The sequence below is a fragment of the Lithobates pipiens genome, unplaced genomic scaffold, assembly GCF_037356315.1.
Source record: "Lithobates pipiens isolate NorthernLeopardFrog02 unplaced genomic scaffold, aLitPip1_a1.2 Scaffold_19, whole genome shotgun sequence".
In the NCBI taxonomy this organism is placed as follows: Eukaryota; Metazoa; Chordata; class Amphibia; order Anura; family Ranidae; genus Lithobates; species Lithobates pipiens.
In genome coordinates, this window is record NW_027507764.1 from 70,998,653 (window position 1) to 71,016,755 (window position 18,103).

Consider the following 18,103-nt stretch of genomic DNA (forward strand, 5'->3'; position numbering starts at 1 on the left):
TAGACTGGAACAGTCTATAGGTTCACAGCTGGGGCCATGAAGAAAGCTGAAAATCAGGCAAAGATAGACAGTGTGCAGGTTTAGGGCTGGAGACCATGAATTAAGGTGCAGCACAGAAAATATGCTCTACTCACAGGATCATGTCACAAGATCAGTCCTTAGGTGTAGCCTTTTTGTAGAGTAGTCTAGCATCCAGTTCAAAGGGCTCCAGAGGAGAAGCAGCCCCCCTTCTCCTCTCGGATCACAGATCCTTTCCATCGGGAGGGAAAAATCCCTCTCCTTAGGGCTCAAGACTATTTAACAGCATTCAACCACCATCTGGGCACACCTCCCCAGGGATTGGCTAGAGACCCTGCTCAATATACAGACATTTAAATGCTCTCTCCCAAAGTTCCAGAAACTTCTTCTAGAGACAGGAGGAAGCAATCAAACTCTCAGCCTGTGAAGCCCTAAACAGACCAGGTCAAACAACTACTGATCCCCTGATTACAACAGGAGTCAAAAATGAAATTTACCTAGCAGCCTAACTAGGAGGATGCTACAAAAATAACATTAAAAATCCCATTTTAAATCAATACTAACCCTCAATCCAGAGATGTCCCCGTAGTACTTCTTTTTTCTTATCGTATATATCACGGGACACAGAGCCATAGTAGTTACTGTGTGGGTTATAGGCCACCTTCAGGTGATGGACACTGGCTCGCCCTAAGACAAAAAGTGCACTCCTATATAACCCCTCCCACTGGTGGGAGTACCTCAGGTTTTTCGCCAGTGTCTAAGGTGTTGGTCACGAATGAAGATGTGCTGTGCTGAGCTCCACTGGAGCAATCCTTGCTGGGGCTAACCATGCATCCGGATCCATTCAAAGTGTCTTTTTGGCCGAATTGAATGGCACCCGGGCCTCGTGTCCAAAGAAACTAGGTTTTGCCTATAAACGCTTCTCTTTTTAGAGAGCTGCACCCTGGGATCTAGTACTTTTGGTATTTAGGCCATAAAGTTTTACTAGCAGTGGTGCTATTACAGGTCCAGGATTCTGGGTTTTCCCAAGGGTCCCCAGCTACTGAAGGTTTGTTAAAGGAACCCACCATGAAGGGTAAAGATTGGGTCTGTTGGTTTTACCACAGAAAATCCTGCGGCGGGAAAGGTATGTGGAGTTTTCGAAGAAATTTTTTAATTTTCTTATGAATCTCTCCTTTAATTTAGTGAATGTTGTCATGCCTATGTATCACCACTAAGGGCTGTATAGAGCACATGCTTCCTCAGAGAGCTCTCATGCTTCCTCAGAGAGCTCATATTGTGCCCGGAGCAGCAGCTTCCTTTCCTCCAGCCAGCAGCAGACCTCCAGTAAGTCTAGGGGGGTTTTCCTCCCCACCAGACGCCCCCACCTGCGCTGTTTTCTCCCCCTCTTCACGAGAAAGAAGCAACAGGAGAAAAAAAACGAAACGGCACACCGCCCTACTCAGCGGCATCCAGGCTCCATCCTCGCCATTTTCCTCCTCACTGTACGATCTCATAGGATCAGAGGCCCACGCTTGTGCGGGAAAACTCTTTTTTTTAAAAAGGGAGGAGGGGGCCGTAGGCGACAGAGGGAGCGGGGCTTAGCGCAGCGTTGGCGTCCAGCGCGGGAATGTGTGTTTTTAAAAGCACCATTGTTACTGCTGCAAGCTGCAGAGGGACACAAGAGCAAGGGGGGCATGAAAGAGGTTTGGTGACACAAGCATTCCTTTTGACACATTTACTATTGCATCAGGCTGAGCATTAATAGCAGCAGCAGGGCAGTGGATGTGTTCCTTCTGGTAGTACCTCTGCTTTGTGCATCGGGCTATGGTTGGAAAGGGGGGGGGGGTAAAAGCACCTCAAGGAAGCCTAGAACCATATCTAAGAAAATGGCATCCTCCCCTGAGAGTGTTTTGGCCCCTCAGAGTGAGCCATTAGGGACGCGTTGTAGCTGCTTTTAGCACTGCAGCCCCTGTATATATTACTGAAGAGGTTTTTTTCCTCAACCATTTTAGGCTTGGAACAAGTGGGAGTGGGACTAAGCGTAACAGGTCCCCGTCCATTACCCAGGACCCTCAAACTGAGGAACAGGGGGGCGAGAGATGATGCTTTTCTCTCAGGGGACCAGGAAGAGGCTGATGACTCCTCTTATGAAGAGTTTAGTACGGATGGATCAGGTTCACAGGAAAGGTTGTTGGTACAATCTCTCACTGAATTGGTCCGCTCCACATTTTTTCTGCCAGTAGCAGAGTCAGCCGATGAGCCCACTTCTTGTTTGGGTTCACTAAAACCTCCCCAAGCTATTCATGCTTTTCCTATCCATTCATTACTAAAAAAGGCTTATGTATTCTGAGTGGGAGCACGCAGATAAACAGTTTTTTCCTCCAAAAAAGTTTTCAACACTTTATCCTATGGAGGAAGAATTTAATAAGAAATGTGGGATTCCAGTAATTTACACTGCCATATCCTTTGTGAACAAGAGCTTGACTTGTCCTATAGACAATGCTCAAATGCTGAAGGATCCAACATATAATAAGTTGGAATTCTTATTTAAAAACAATATTTCTCTGGCAGGTTCAGTTGTCCAGCCTGCTCTGGCAGCGATTGGGGTATTGGGGTCAGTCCTTAAAAGACCAGTTTAAAGAGGTGCTCAAGATTATTCCTGATAAACAGGCCCAAGATTTGGCCGGGATATCAGAGGTCTTATGTTTTACAGTAGACGCTATGAAAGATTCTATTCTCCAAGCCTCACGTCTTATGCCCAGGTTGGTACATATGCGTATAATTCTATGGTTGAAGAATTGGTCAGCCGAAGCGCAATGCAAAAAGCTCTTGGCTAGTTTTCCGTTTCATGGTGAACGGTTGTTTGGAGACGATCTGGATAAATATATCCAAAGAATTTCTAATGGAAAAAGTTCCCTTTTACCAGTTAAGAAGTTTAAGTGTTTTTCTTTTAAATGACACAGAGGTCCCTCCCTTCTTTTGTACACATGTATTGCTTTGCTACAAAACTGAGGTACTCCCAGCAGTGTGAGGGCTTATATAGGAAGTGGACTTTTTGTCTTAGGACGTGCCAGTGTCCATCACCTGAAGGTGGCCTATAACCCACATAGTAACTACTATGGCTCTGTGTCCCGTGATGTACTTAAAAAAAGAGGATTTTACAGGTAAGCTGTTTTAAAAATCCTATTTTTGTCACATGAAGTCATCGGTCTTCCTGGTTTAATGACAGCTGGCATCATGCAACCCACGCTATCGTGGACCTACCCCTATTCTGTAACTAGACATTGAAGGAGAAGCAACACAATGATGATATCAAGTCTCATTCATGTACTTCTATTTCTTGCATTAAAAATACAGTTAATGATGTATTAATGAATACAGAGCTGTATTAAATTGTGTCTTTTATAGCTGCGTTGAGTTCAGCTTTTTACGTTTTTTTTTTTGGATCAAATACTGTTCTTTACTGCACATTGCACCAAAATTGGAAATGAAAATGACAGTTGGCATATGTGTAACAATGCCCTAGTTTTATTCTTCAAAGCATGACCCAGTTTTCTACTATTAGGTTTCTGTTTTGCATATAATGTATTACTTATTTTGGACCACTTACCAGTCTTGTGATGTGAGCTAAAATTACCAGGGAGAAAAGTCTTACTGCTGTAATTTTATTCTGTTACATAATTTAGTGTTGCTAGAGGGAAAAAAAAGTATTTTTCTTGAAATCTGCACTGAAACATAAAAATGTATATTGGGTTGCTCATACAGTAAGTGATCCTTAACAGTTTGAACATGTCTGATAGGGCCAGGCCATGATAAGGCTGGATAGGTGTCTAGAAGATTTGATATGAGTTCTGAGGATGCTTATTATCACACACAGCTAATGTCCAATGTGTTGGAAATATTCATGTGACAAGTGTGCCCTTCATTCCAATTATAATGTCTGCTTCTCTCATCTAGCCATCTGCCTGTCTGGCACTGCCCTTGGCCCTTTTGATGCCAGAGACGTTTTTTGCATACATGTTTAATAAAATAATGTGGGCCTGAAGATTAATAAATAAAACCAAACATTAAGTATTTTGTGAAAGCAATTTTTTATGCCATGCGTTTATAAAGCACAAATTTTCTGTAAAAAAAAATACACTAAAGTTAATTGTAGGGCCCACATATGCAATTATAGGGCACACAAATGCAATATTAATACCCAATTTTATGGTACAATATAAAAGATCATGTTGCATGAGTAAATAGATACTCAACACGTCAAGCTTTAAATTGCAAACACCACAAAACAATGATGAACTTTGGTACCTTATATTTTCGATAACAAAAGAAAACTGCGCCACACAAAATATATAAATAAACTAAAAATTTATAAAATGATAAATTAATATTGAAATATTCAAGCAATGTGTGTATGTGTATGTATATATATATATATATATATATATATATCCAAACAATATGTATATGAAAACAAATACTGTGCAGTCAAGTGAGAATCTCAGTGACTTAATGATAGTGAAATAAACAATATTTGCACTGTGATTATTGCAGTTCATAAATATAGAAAATAAATATTTTGAACTTGAGTGAACAAATACTTCAAATGCCAATGTCCATGTTGGACCACCGCTGTGCTCCACGCAAAATAGTGGGCAATGTCACCAATATCAAAGCCGCTTACCAGATGGTTTTCCGTTGTCTTTATAAGCTCCTTCAGGTCATCACTGGAGTTAAAGTGATTGTAAACGGTCAAAAAACCCATATGGTTTAACCACTTTCCATCTGGGCCATTTCTGACACTTCAGTCCCACATGTAAAAATCTACTTTTGTTTGTTAAAAAATTACTTAGAACCCTCAAACATAATATATATATATATATATTTATATATTTAGCAGAGGCCCTATAGAATAAAATGGTGGGTGTTTTTTTGCTGTCATACGGTATTTCCACAGCGGTTTTTCAAATGCCAATTTTTTGGGAAAAAAAACCCACTTTCACGAAAACACTAAAGTTAGCCCAATTTTTTTGTATAATGTGAAATATGATGTTACACCGAGTAAATAGATAACTAACATGTCACGCTTTAAAATTGCGTCTGCCCGTGAAATGGTGACAGACTACAAGTGCTTAAAATTCTATAGCTTTAAACGCCTCTAAAGGTTACCAGTTTGGAGTGGCACAGAAGGTCTGGTGCTATAGTTGCTCCCACTCTGACGTTCGCGACAATAACTCACTTGTGTGGAGCGTTTACATATGTATACATGTGTTTGCATTTGTGTGTAAGCACAGTGGGACGGGGGCGCTCTCAATTTTTTTAATATTATTTATTTTATACAAAAAAACATTTTTTACACTTTTTTTGATAAACTTTATTGATATCACAAGGGATGAACAACATTCCATGTGGCAGCATGGGCCGTGACAGGTCCCTTTAAAAATGTATTTATTTTTGATCACTTTTATTGCAGTCACAGGCAATGTAAACATCCCTTTTGACAGAAATGGTCGCGTGTCAGGTATTTTTTTGGAGGGATCTGGATTCTATAAGACCCCAAATCAAGTTTGGCTGTTTTGAATACTGTCATTTTTTTAAAAATCTGGAGCCTTTAGGCTCCTGTAAACCGGAAGTGTCATTATGATGTTGCTTCCGGGTTTCTAGACAAAACCGAGACAAGATCGAAGCTGATTCCAGCTTTGTATGGGTCTCCGGCCAGCCGGCGGACGAGCCAGCTAGTCGCTCAGGCCTTCCCAGTGGGTTGGGAGAGCCCGGGCAGAGCATCAGAAGGGGACATCACCCCCCTCCCACTGCTTGTAATAACAATCGAGCGGCTGCTTAGCTGCATTGCTTGTTATTACAAAAAAGCCAAACATTGGCGCTAAAAGTGGTTGTACCGGGTGATGCCTGCAGCTGCAGGTACGTGATTTTGCGGCAAGTGGTTAAACAAGCATGACTCCGAAAGGTAGCGGCATGATGGGACTTGTAGTTCTGCAACAGCTGGAGGGCCACAGGTTGAGCCCCTATGACATAGAGTATGCACTGCACATCAGCGGCCAATTTTTTGCTTTCTAATAGTTAGAAGGTAGTTGCATATGCGCGGTGTGTTTTTTCTGTCAGCTGTGGGTGGATGAAGTGATGAGTGGGCATGTTGGAGCATGGTGTGACAGCATATTTGAAGCATGCAGTGAGGAGGCACCCCCCTCTACCACCACACCCTGGGCAGCTGCCCCTCTTGCTTACCTCTTGTCCCGGCCCTGCATCAGAGTCTTCAGCTCTTACTGCCTCCTGCTGCCATTGTGAAGAATTGTCACTCTGCAGTACAGTCAGCCCTCCTGTACTGGGCCCCATCAGTTTAAAAGGGGGGCCCAGGCACCTGCTAAACAGGAAGTCTAGCTGTACTGTCTTATTGCAGACACTGAACCTCTTCTGCCTCTCCCTACAGCGCTGTCAGCTTCTTCTTCTCTCCCTCCCTCTGGCTGCACTGCAAGGGGCTTGGTTCTAGCAGATGTGCCCTTTCCATCTGCTGTCTGGGCCCCCCTGTGTGCCCCTTTGCCCTACAATGCTGCTGGCTTCCCTCCTCTCCTGCTGGCAGCTGCTGTAGGCACACAGGGGATGTCATTTACTGGCCCCTTCCTTTCCTGAATAAACACAGTGTGCGATCGGTACCGATCACTCATGTGTCCATTCATCACTAAACCATGGTAACTGTTTACTATGCTCCAGGTGGCGAATGAGCAGGAAGCTTCAGAGCATTCCTATTCATTTATCTGTGCATCTGAGGTTGTAGAGAAAGGGACTGATAAATCTATGTAACTTGGGGGGGGGGGGGGGGGGCTGTCAATTAGGCTGTATGGGGCCCTGTGATTTCTAACAGTAACCCTGGGAGTGAGACTCCATAGTGCTGGGGTATGGTGGGCGTAGATGAGAAGACTTCAATACTCATGTTATCAAAACCTTATAGAAGCCAATAGGTGATTGAACCCACCACTGTCCACTCATAACTGAAGGCAGCAAAGGTCACTTTTAGGCCTTAGGCTGCACAATTTATTGAGGTGGCCTGCCAAACCTCTCTTATTCTGATTATCTCATACATCCCCTGCCAATGCAGCTATTTAGATTTAAATGACTGTTATTAATATCACCGTGAGAGCTGAAGACGTTTCATGTTTGCAATCCTATTTCTAAAGCGGTGTAAAGGCTCAAGCCTAATCTCTGGCTCTTGCCTATTCATGCCAATGAGAAGCCGCCAGTCTAATCTGTGTAGAATCCTATTAATTCTCTGGAATTCCTCTTCCTCTGGGCAGAGGGGACGTGAGCTGACTGGTAGTGGATCTCTCATTGAAGTCCGGGGAACAAACAACCTTAGCAGGAAGGCCTGAGACTTGAGGAATGAATAGGTGACCAGGCACTCTACACTCTGTTCTATCGGGAACACTGATGTCATTCTGGCCTGGGAAACAAAAGCCATTCAATAAGCAATTTATGTCGGCATGATGCTAAGATGAAAATAACTTTAATTACATTAACATAACAATTAATGTAAAGGGCTACTCTAGCCAAACCATTAAATTGCATAAGTCCAAATAAAGAAAACCATCATTCTTCTTCACATTAGGGGTCGACCAGTATCGTTTTTTTCAGGGCCTATACGATACCAATTTCAGTTGCCGATATTTTGTACATTTAAAGTTTTTTTTATTTTTACACTGTCTTTTTTATTTAAAAAAAAATGTTTGTATCACTTTTATTGCTGTCACAAGGAATGTAACATCTTTTGTGACAGTAATAAGTAGTGACAGGTCCTCTTTATGGAGGGACCTGAGGTCTATACGAGCCCAAACCCTTCCTCTGCACTTGAAAGTACCGTATTTATCGGCGTATAACAGGTGGCGACATATAACACGCACCCCAATTTAAGAGTTTCGGGGAAAAAAAACTTTTTTTTTTTTTTAAATAAACCACTTTAAAGCAAAATTATGGTCAGTGAGCATCAATGCAGCCTGATTAGTGCCCATCTGCAGCCTAATCTGTGCCCATCTGCAGCCTAATCAGTGCCCAACTGCAGCATTGCTCAGTGTCCATCTGCAGCCTTGCCAAAATACTCAGCGTCACACCCAGTTCCGCCCCTTGGCCCGGATCCTATGATGGACATAACGATGGTCTAATGCTGGGACATCAATGCTAGGAGATGTCCAGGGGGCGGGACTGAGCGTGACTGCGAGCGGAGCCGAGTACACAGGAGATCCAGCTCTATTTCCGGAGCACTCGTACCCTCCTTCCCCCTCAATAGCAGCCTATATCGGCGTATAACGTGCACACACGATTTTCTACCTATTTTAAAGGGGGAAAAGTGCATGTTATACGTCGATAAAATACGGTATTCAAAACAACAAATACGTTTTAAGCTTAAGTATCACTTTAATAATTACCGTATTTATCGGCGTATAACATGCACTTTTTTCCCCTTAAAATCAGGGGAAAATCGTGGGTGTGTGTTGTACGCCAATCCCCGGCGATCCCCCGCTGATTTCGAGCGGAGGAGCGAGCAGCACTGACATACATACATAGCCGAGTGTACTCGGCTAGTCTTGGCTCCTCTCGGCTCCGCTCACCGTCTTGCCCAGTCCCGCCTATGATGGACATAACACAGGGACTGGGCGGGACTGTGAGCGGAGCCGAGACTAGCCGAGTACACTCAGCTATGTATGTATATCGGCTCCGCTCACAGTCATGCCCAGTCCCTGTGTTATGTCCATCATAGGCGGGACTGGGCGAGACTGTGAGCGGAGCCGAGAGGAGCCAAGACTAGCCGAGTACACTCGCAGTCCCGCCCTATGATGGACATAACACAGGTCCAATGGCGGGACTGCGAGAGGAGCCCAGAGGAGCCAAGATACACAGGACGGCTCTGTGTATCTCGGCAGCACCATATTTAAACTGCAGTGACACTGACAATGCTGCAATGTCACTGAGCAAGGCTGCAACCTCCTAAACTTGGGGTGCGTGTTATGCGCCGATAAATATGGTAAATCTTTGTGTGTGAATGAGGCCTTGAGGCTGTGATCTGTAAAGTGTGAATCAGTTTTTTTTTTTTGTGGCTAGAGTTTTGTGCAGGCAGCCTATGCTATGCTATGGAGATGCAACAGCTGTACGAACACAGCCGCAGGTCCTAATTTGACAGGCTTGTTGGTACAGGTGTATGTGCCTAAACACAAAGCATGTACATTCAGGGCCACTCAGCTTCACCTGCACAGGTGTGAAATTAGGACCTTCTTCTGTGTCGCACAGTTGCTGCATCCCTATAGAGCAGGGGTTCACAAACTTTCTCAACAAAGGGCCAGTTTACTGTCCTTCCGCCTTTGAGGCGTCTGGACCGTGGTATTTGTGAGTAGAAAAAGCCCTGGTATCAATGAGAGTAAAGAATGCCCCATCATTGGTGTCAATGGGAAGAATAGTGCCCCATTGTTTGCATCAAGGGAAAGAACAGTGCCCCATCATTGCTGCCAGTGGGATGAATCTGGCCCTGCAGTAGGTGTCAGTGAAAGTGGTAAAATTGTATCCCAACATTGGTGTCAGTGGGAAGAATAGGGCTCTGCAGTTGATGTCAGTGGGAGGTATAGTATCCCATGGTTAGTGCCAGTGGGAAGAATAGTGCACCACTGTTGCTGTCAATAAGAGTAAAGAATGCTTCATCATTGGTATCAATGGGGGGAATAGTGCCTCTTCATTGGTATCAGTGGGAAGAATAGTGCCCCATTGTTGTTGGTGCCAGAGGAAGGAATAGTTGCCCACCATTGTTTTCAGTGGTAGGAATAGTGCCCTATTGTTGGTATCAGTGACAGGAATTATGCCACATTATTTGTGCAAAAGAAATAGAGCCTTGTATCAAGGAGAGGAATATGTCCTGGGGGCTTGATAAAGGCAAGCAAAGGGCCACATCCGGCCCCGGACCGCAGTTTGGAGACCACTGCTATAGAGTAATAGGTGGCCTCAGCTGCACAAACAAACTGCTCATTCACACTGTATGGGCCAGAGAACCCCCATGATTAAGCCCTTCCTTTTTTTAAATATTGTTTTTTACAATATTTATATATATTTTTTTTAATTCTTTGTTTTTGATTTTTTTTAAAGAACATACAGGTGGTGTAATCTCAAAAGGTGGGTAAAAAGCAAATAGTACGTAGCATCCTAGTACACCCCATACCAACATAAACTCCAATCATATCATCGTGATCAACTTGATGACGTTCCAAGAGAAGTTTGGCTATAGATTATGTTAAATAGAAGACAAAAAAGGAACAGATTATCATAAAGCGCTCATTTAGAAGACCCACAAAATTAAAGGGGACCACCCCAAGAGAAGTTTGGCTATAGATTATGTTAAATAGAAGACAAAAAAGGAACAGATTATCATAAAGCGCTCATTTAGAAGACCCACAAAATTAAAGGGGACCACCCCTGACCCCCCGCTGCACCAATCCTGTCCAGGATCCCCTTCACTCTGCTGCGCAGGACCCCGTTGAACTGATGGGGCCCAGGCCCTGTACAGGAGGGGTGGTGGTCCCCCCTTGTTAGCAGCCCTGCCTATAGCAATGACATTACTTAACTTGAACCCCTTTTTTTTAATAAATTTTTCTATAGGCATGCTAGCAGTAAACTGTAATGCCCTGTACACAGGATAGGACTTTCCGACAACAAAACCGTGGATTTTTTTCTGAAGGATGTTTGCTCAAACTTGTCTTGCATACACACGGTCAATATTGTCCGAAATTCCGAATGTCAAGAACGCGGTACGACAACAGATGTTCTATGGAGCATACACACAGTCAGACTTTCCAACAACAAGCTTGCATCCAGCATACAGGGCATTACAGAGTATTCCATATCTGGTTGACTCCATAAAAAATAAAAAATGCAAATATACTCTATAAATGATGAGAAATTTTAACTTATTTAACTTATAAAAATGGTGAGTTCTAAAAACATTAACAAATTTTGTTGCAGCCATCTCCCTTTTTTTCTCTTTATTCCTATTTTACAACTGTTTGTTTCTACATGTTTGTTTAAAGCCCTGAAACCACCACAACCAGATTACTCTGGCCTGATAAAGCACATTATATTAATGAGGCTTGGAAGACGTTGCTTCTGTATTCAAGTGCACTCTGCGGCTGGCTCTAAAAACAGACAAGTGAATAGAATACAACTGACAGATTTTGTTGTATATCAGGAATGAGTCACAGTTCTAGCCAAATGGGTAAGAGTGTTTTCTTGGCTTACTTGTATCAGCATATAATGGATCTGGCTTTTTTCCCCTTCCCTCGGACAATCTTTCATACCGCCTTTACCAGACTGTGGAAATCATAATCATATCTATTAAGGGTATCAGTATAACTTCGAAAGAAATCAATAACTTTTACCTTACAGGTGTGTAGATGGGAACAAAACAACAACAAAAAAAATAGTCATATTTATCACAAATACATACGTTAGCTACTAATAGTACGATTTTGCTGTAGTTTTTGTGACATCAAAGAATTAGGCTCGGTTCACACAGCGGGCGGCACGACTTGCAGTGCCGCGACCTGCCACGACCTGCACACGATCAGGGGCGACTTGCAAAACGACTTCTGTATAGAAGTCAATGCAAGTCGCCCAAAGTCGCCGCAAAAGTAGTACAGGAACCTTTTTTCTAAGTTGGAGCAACTTGAGTCGCTCCTATTAGAACGGTTCCGTAGTACAGAACGGAGCGCGACTTGTCAGGCGGCGACGTCGCCTGGACAAGTCGCCCCTATGTGAACCGAGCCTAACTGAAAATGTTAGTTGCATGTCATTTGACACATCAAGTCTATTTCTCCATTTTGATTTCAGATGTAATAATGTATGTTGAGAATTTCATTACATTTAGTTGTGAAAAGGGCACTCGCAAGGATGGAGGGAGGAATCTAGCTCAGACCATGCCAGTATAGCAACTGGTAGAAGACTACCATTTTGAGTAATCTGTTCATAGATCATTAGCCTTTGTCCCAGTGAATACATATCGATAACAGTGATAGTTAATAATGTAATTATTAGGGTATTAGATATTTAAATTTTCATCTAATAACATTTTTTTTTGATTGTTCAGTGATTCAGCCCCATATGACCTAATTTGGTTCCGCAATACCACCAAGGAGTAGGGCATATGCTAGCTAAAACCCATGGCGTGGAATAGGTTTAACTGTTGCCCTGGTGCTCTTTGAGACATGGTTGTACCAGTAGAGTACTAGCAAGGTCCTTGGTACATTAGGGCTCCAGTACGGGTCCTCTTTTTTTTTTTTTTTTCTGGCCTTGGTGGAACCCTAAGGGCTCAGGGGATCTTACCAAGGAGAGACAGCAAAACCTGCTTGTTTTTACCCCTCTCGTCCAGAAAGAAAGGCCTCCTCTAAGCATATTCTGAGATTACTTTCAGGTCGGTATGGGTGAATCCACTTCTCAACTTGTCACGACTGTCTTGACTGTCCAGATGAGGCAGGTGAGTGGGCTTATTGAAGGTTTTTTTTTTTTTTGTTCAACCCAGCGCACTGAGTGAAATAAAACTAAAGAGCTTGGGAGGAGCTGCTGTACTAACTATCTAATGTCAGTACAGCAATCTCCCCTGCTGAGTTATTTTGTTCTGACAGGGGGGTGGGCCAGAATTGGCTAGTACTAGTGTCATCACTAGCGCCCGGCATCCAGGTACTGCCCTGCTGTGATCTCCGGCACCAACATCATCTCTTCCCATCTGTCACACAAGTTAAGTAGAGCTGGGATACCATCCCCTAAGCTCCTCCCTATAATGACCAGTGAAGAAAACGGCAGTGGGCAGAAGTGAAGGAAAGTAAATTGGAAAAGGAGAGTGGCAAGGATATAAGTAAATGGAGCATGTCCAGGCTGGACACTATGGATTTATAGAGAATGATCACAGATTGTAAGAGAAGTCTCTCTCTCCACCCCTCTCTCTCCCCCCCCCCCACTTACCCCACTCTCTCTCTGTCTTACCCCCCCCCCCCACCACCTCTCTCCCACCCCCACTCTATCTCTCTCACCCCCCATCCCTCTTATCCACTCTATCTCACCCTTAATGGGGAGGGGGGGTGACACCATGTTTTACCGCACAAGGTGACACCAACCCTAGTGACGCCACAGTTTTCACTAAAACTTTATTCATATCACATAGAGCAGTGGCCCTCAACCCTGTCCTCAGGGCCCACTAACAGGCCAGGTTTTATATATGACCTTGGAGAGATAAAGACTAGAATACTGCAGTCACTGAGCAGTAAATTATATCACCTGTGATGTATTTCAGTTATCGTGCAAACCTGGCCTGTTAGTGGGCCCTGAGGACAGGATTGATGACCACTGACATAGGGGACCAGTGTGTCGGGGGTGCATGACCGCAATTGTGCAGCTGTACAGTCACCCAATCGATTTTACCTGACAGCCAACAGTCGACTTGTCAGATTTACACACTGACAACAGCCAGGAGCGTGTGTAAAACCCCCCGCTGCGGCCAACGTATGACATCGATGGCAGCGAAAAGGGTTGAACCAAGTTGCTGTAACACTTTAAGGAGCAATTATCTTCGTTTCTTCGTTTCTAAATGTGTTTTGCCGGCTCTGCTGTTTTAATGTTTCCACCCGAAACTGTATTTTCTTTGTTTCTTCTCTTGCTGGTAGCTACCTATTTAATTTCCATCAAACATAGCTCCCGGCTGTCCCTGATTTCGAGGGACTTTTCCTGATTTGGAACAATGTCCCTCTGTCCCTCATTCCTCCTCATTTGTCCCTCATTTCGTGCTGATCTATATAGTTGTATATAAAATGCACTTTTTATTCCCAGTCCTAAACCTTTCATCCAAATTCTAAATTGGTGCATTTGTAAATTCCAAAAGCCAATATAAAGGAATGGTAGTGGTAAAAAAAAGCACTTGTGGGTTTAACCCATTTTATTTTTTTGCACAATTCTTCTTTAAGGGGGCGTGGCAAGGGGTGTGTCCTATGCCTGCATACTTTTGCTGATAGGTGTCCCTCATTCCCATCTCAAAAACTTGGGAGATATGCCATCAAATTTCTACACTACAGGCCTGTGCGTGCAATGAACCGTCTTTCAAAACAGAAGCTTCTTTCAGAATTATCATTATAGTTTTTCTCTTCAACATAAAACAGAACATGTCTCCCTTCTGCCCCAGGCTTTTGTCATTCTCTTGCCCAGTACAGGCATACCCCACCTTTAAGTACACAATGGGGTTTATTTACTAAAGCTGGAAAGTGCAAAATCAGGCTCACTTCTGCATAGAAACCGATGAGCATATAATCCCAGCTTGTTCAATTAAAGGGATTGTAAAGTATATTTTTTTCTTTTTTTAAATAACAAACATGTTATACTTACCTCCACTGTGCAGCTCGTTTTGCACAGAGTGGCCCCGAACCTGCTCTTCTGGGGTCCCTCGGCAGCTGTCTCTGCTTCCTCCCGCAGGTACTTCTCACGTTCATGTGAGCTCCCTCGCATGGTATCACAGCTGGCAGCTATAGCTGCTCGCTGTATCACATGGCCCTGCTCCCGACGCGTTACGTCATTGGATGTGATTGACAGTAGCACGAGCCAATGGCTGCGCTGCTTTCAATCCATCCACTCCAGCCAATCAGCGGCCAGGCTGAGCGGCGAAGAGGACATCGGGGGCGAGCGCGGGACTTTCGTGGGGTCAAGTAAGTAAAATGGGGGGGCTGGGGGCGCCGGCACTGTGAGATTTTTTTTCACCTTAAAGAGGAAGTAAACCCCGATGAGTTTACTTCCTCTTTCATTCCCTGCAAAGGCAAAGCATAATGGATTACTATGCATCGCATAGTAGTCCATTATGTGTCACTTACCTGACACAGGAGCCAGCGATGTCGCCACTGTCCCCTGTAGTCCGCCGCATCCATTTTCTTGGTGGGGTCTCGCAGCTCCGCCGCTGTCATTCGCCGAAGCCGCGATGACGTCACTCCCGCGCATGCGCACGGGAGCCGACACGCGCGGCAGCTCCGTCGTTGAGAATGCCGTGCTCAGTGCGCCTGCGCGCCGATGTCTACGGCGCATGCGCCGTAGACAGCGGTGCCTGTTTTCGGACAAATATCTCCTAAACCATATAGGTTTAGGAGATATTTCTTGGACCTACAGGTAAGCCTTAATCTAGGCTTACCTGCAGGTCAAAGTGGTTTGTAAGGGTTTACAACCACTTTAATGCATAGAATGCATTAAGGTGAAAAAACATTTACCTTTACAACCCCTTTAAGCGTTGGTAATAAAACATGGAAGCTCATTGGTTTCTATGCAGAAGTGAGCCTGATTTTGCACCAGCTTAAGTAAATAAACCCCATTATGTAAAAGTGGGGTATGCCTGTATTGGCAAACCAGCTACATAGCTAATCCAAATACCTATAAAGCAAACAGCTTCTAAAGTACTGCAAGAACCAAAGTCATGAAAAAGGCAGGAACCTTTCTCTGGTGTTAATATTTACAGCATAAAGGAAATATATGCATACCAGGAGACTGTGGTCTCCAGAAAGTTTATTTACAAAATCTGAAGACTACGTCATCACTGTTGGTTTCTGATCCAGATTTTGCAAATACATTTCCCCAGAATTGTAGTTTTGGTGTGTGTAGCAAGTGGGTACTGCAAAGATCAGTTGTCATGTACCTGCATGAGGAGCTCAATACGATGAGGGTGGCCTCTTGTACAGTTCCTGTCCGAGCTCCCCTAAAAGCTGAGCCAGGGACTGCTGGGGCAATGCAAGGGCGCAGTTGCCAGGAAGCTGGAATCACGGACTTGAACTTGGGAGTACTGGTGTCAGGTTTGCAGACACACAGAGAGGAGGACAGCCTGACTTCACCCAGACCAGTAGAGAGCAGAGCCAGATCACAAACTAAGTTTAGTAACAAATGGGTAGGAAGGTACCAATTACGAGCAGGATCAAGGTCAGAGACGAGCAGAGGTTGGCAATGTGCAAACAACGAGTTACAAAATCGATTCGCATTGGTCAGTCCAGGTTGAGGTTGGTAACACAGGTACAACCCCAATTCCAAAAAAGTTGGTACACAGTGTAAAATCTACATTAAAATAGAATGCAATGATTTGCAAAGCATGCCACAAATTCAAAATATTTGGCCCATCTTGAAACGATAAATATGACAAAGAAGACCCTGGACTGATGAGCAGTTAGAATCCTATATCAGGCAAGAATTGGACAACACTCCTCTCCCAAAACTCCAGCAACTTGTCTCCTCAGTTCCCAGATATTTACGGAGTGTTGTTAAGAGAAGAGAGGATGTTACACCTTTCATTCATTGTAGATTTTGCAGTGTGCCAACTTTTTTGGAATTGGGGTTGTAGACAGCAGGCATAAACAGGCAGGGGTAATCCAGAGGGAGGTTGGATGAAAGCTGGGTAGTAACAGAGTCAAGCAGATTCAGGATCAAGGATAACAGAAGTACAAGCTGAAAGACCATCCAGCCATGATCCCATGCAGAGCCCACGTTTAAAATGGACCACTACTTGCTAGTATCTGTGGTAGATGTGCCCGTGTGTCTACGTGCACAACATTGTGTGCGCATTTCCATGCCCAAAAAAGTGTGCACATTTATGTGCATGAACATGAGAACATACCTTACAGCTTGCACATTCTCTCTGACGGCTGACATGACTTTCCTGACATCATCAAAATTCTTCATTTATTTGAACTGACATCTGATTGGTTGCTATGGTTTATGGTAGGGGTCTTCAAACTTTCTAAACAAAGGTCCAGTTTACTGTGCTTCAGACTTTAGGGGGGCCAGACTGTGTCCAGTGGGAGTAAACTGTATCCCATCTTTGGTACTAGGGGAAATATTAGTGGCCCACTGTTGGTATCATTTGGAGGAATAGTGCCCGATCATGGGTATCAGTGGGAGGAATAGTGCCCCATCATTGGTATCAGTGGGAAGAATAGTGCCCCATCATTGGTATCAGTGGGAGGAATAGTGCCCCATCATGGGTATCTGTGAGAGGAATAATGCCCCACTGTTGGTGTCAGTACAGTAATTACTGCCCCATAGTTGTAGTCAGCAGAAGGAATAGTACCCCGTAACAGTACCTCGTATCAGTGAGAGGAATAGTGCCCCACTGTTGGTGTCAGTACAGTACAGTAATTACTGCCCCATAGTTGGTGTCAGTAGAAGGAATAGTACCCCGTATCAGTGGGAAGAATAGTGCCAAAGGGGCCGGATAAAGGTAGTGCCGCAGTTTGGAGACCACTGGTTTATGGCATATCATCACTGTGTTTGTGCCATATTATCATATACAGTATAGTCAAAAGTTGTGTTTAAACCCATTAATAACAAAATATTGAATTACAAAGCAGTATTGACTTTTAGCCTGCATCCTGTCTCACTTTTTCTCATTAAAAGGTAGAACGGAGGTAAGCAGAAAAAAAAATTGTTGCTGAAACAAATGGCTTTTATTTTGGGCAAATCAATGATGTACTTACTGTAACTGCAGTGGAAACAACATATCAATGACACCGTTTGATTTCTGCGAGTTGCACTTTGTAAAGGGACTGCCAGCCTATAACATGATCATTATAGGCAGAACCATCACATTAGTGCATAGCTTGTTAACCAAAATGAAGCTGCAAGGAGATAGAAGCGGAATCACACACCAGGGACCCAGTTGTTATTATCTGTTGCCTTGAAGCCATCTGCTTCCAACCCTCGGCATTAGATATTCCAAAGGTGTGACTATCATCTGTACACCATTATTATCCTAGAGCTGATAGTTAAGAAATAACATCATGATCAGTAAAAGATTTGTGATGATTAAAAGGAACCCGTGCTTCCTAATGCCCGGTACACACGATCAGAAAATAGTACGAAAAATACAGATTTCAGAGCAATCGGAAGATAATTTGATCATTAGTACAGAGCTTTCAAGAGCCGATCAGGACAGTTTATCTGATATTATTTGATCGGGCATGCACGAAAAAGAACATTTGTACGATGCCAGATTGTACGATTTTCATGTAACTCCTTCAGATCCGCACTATAGCTGAATGACGGCTACAGCGCAGAT

General features: G+C 43.8%; 1 protein-coding gene across 9 annotated transcripts in view; it reads left to right on the forward strand.

Annotated features, from left to right (window-relative positions):
* The window catches only part of ADAM22 (ADAM metallopeptidase domain 22), a 462,480-nt gene that overhangs the window by 162,078 nt on the left and 282,299 nt on the right, over positions 1 to 18,103 (forward strand). The gene's annotated exons all lie outside the window — the stretch shown is intronic.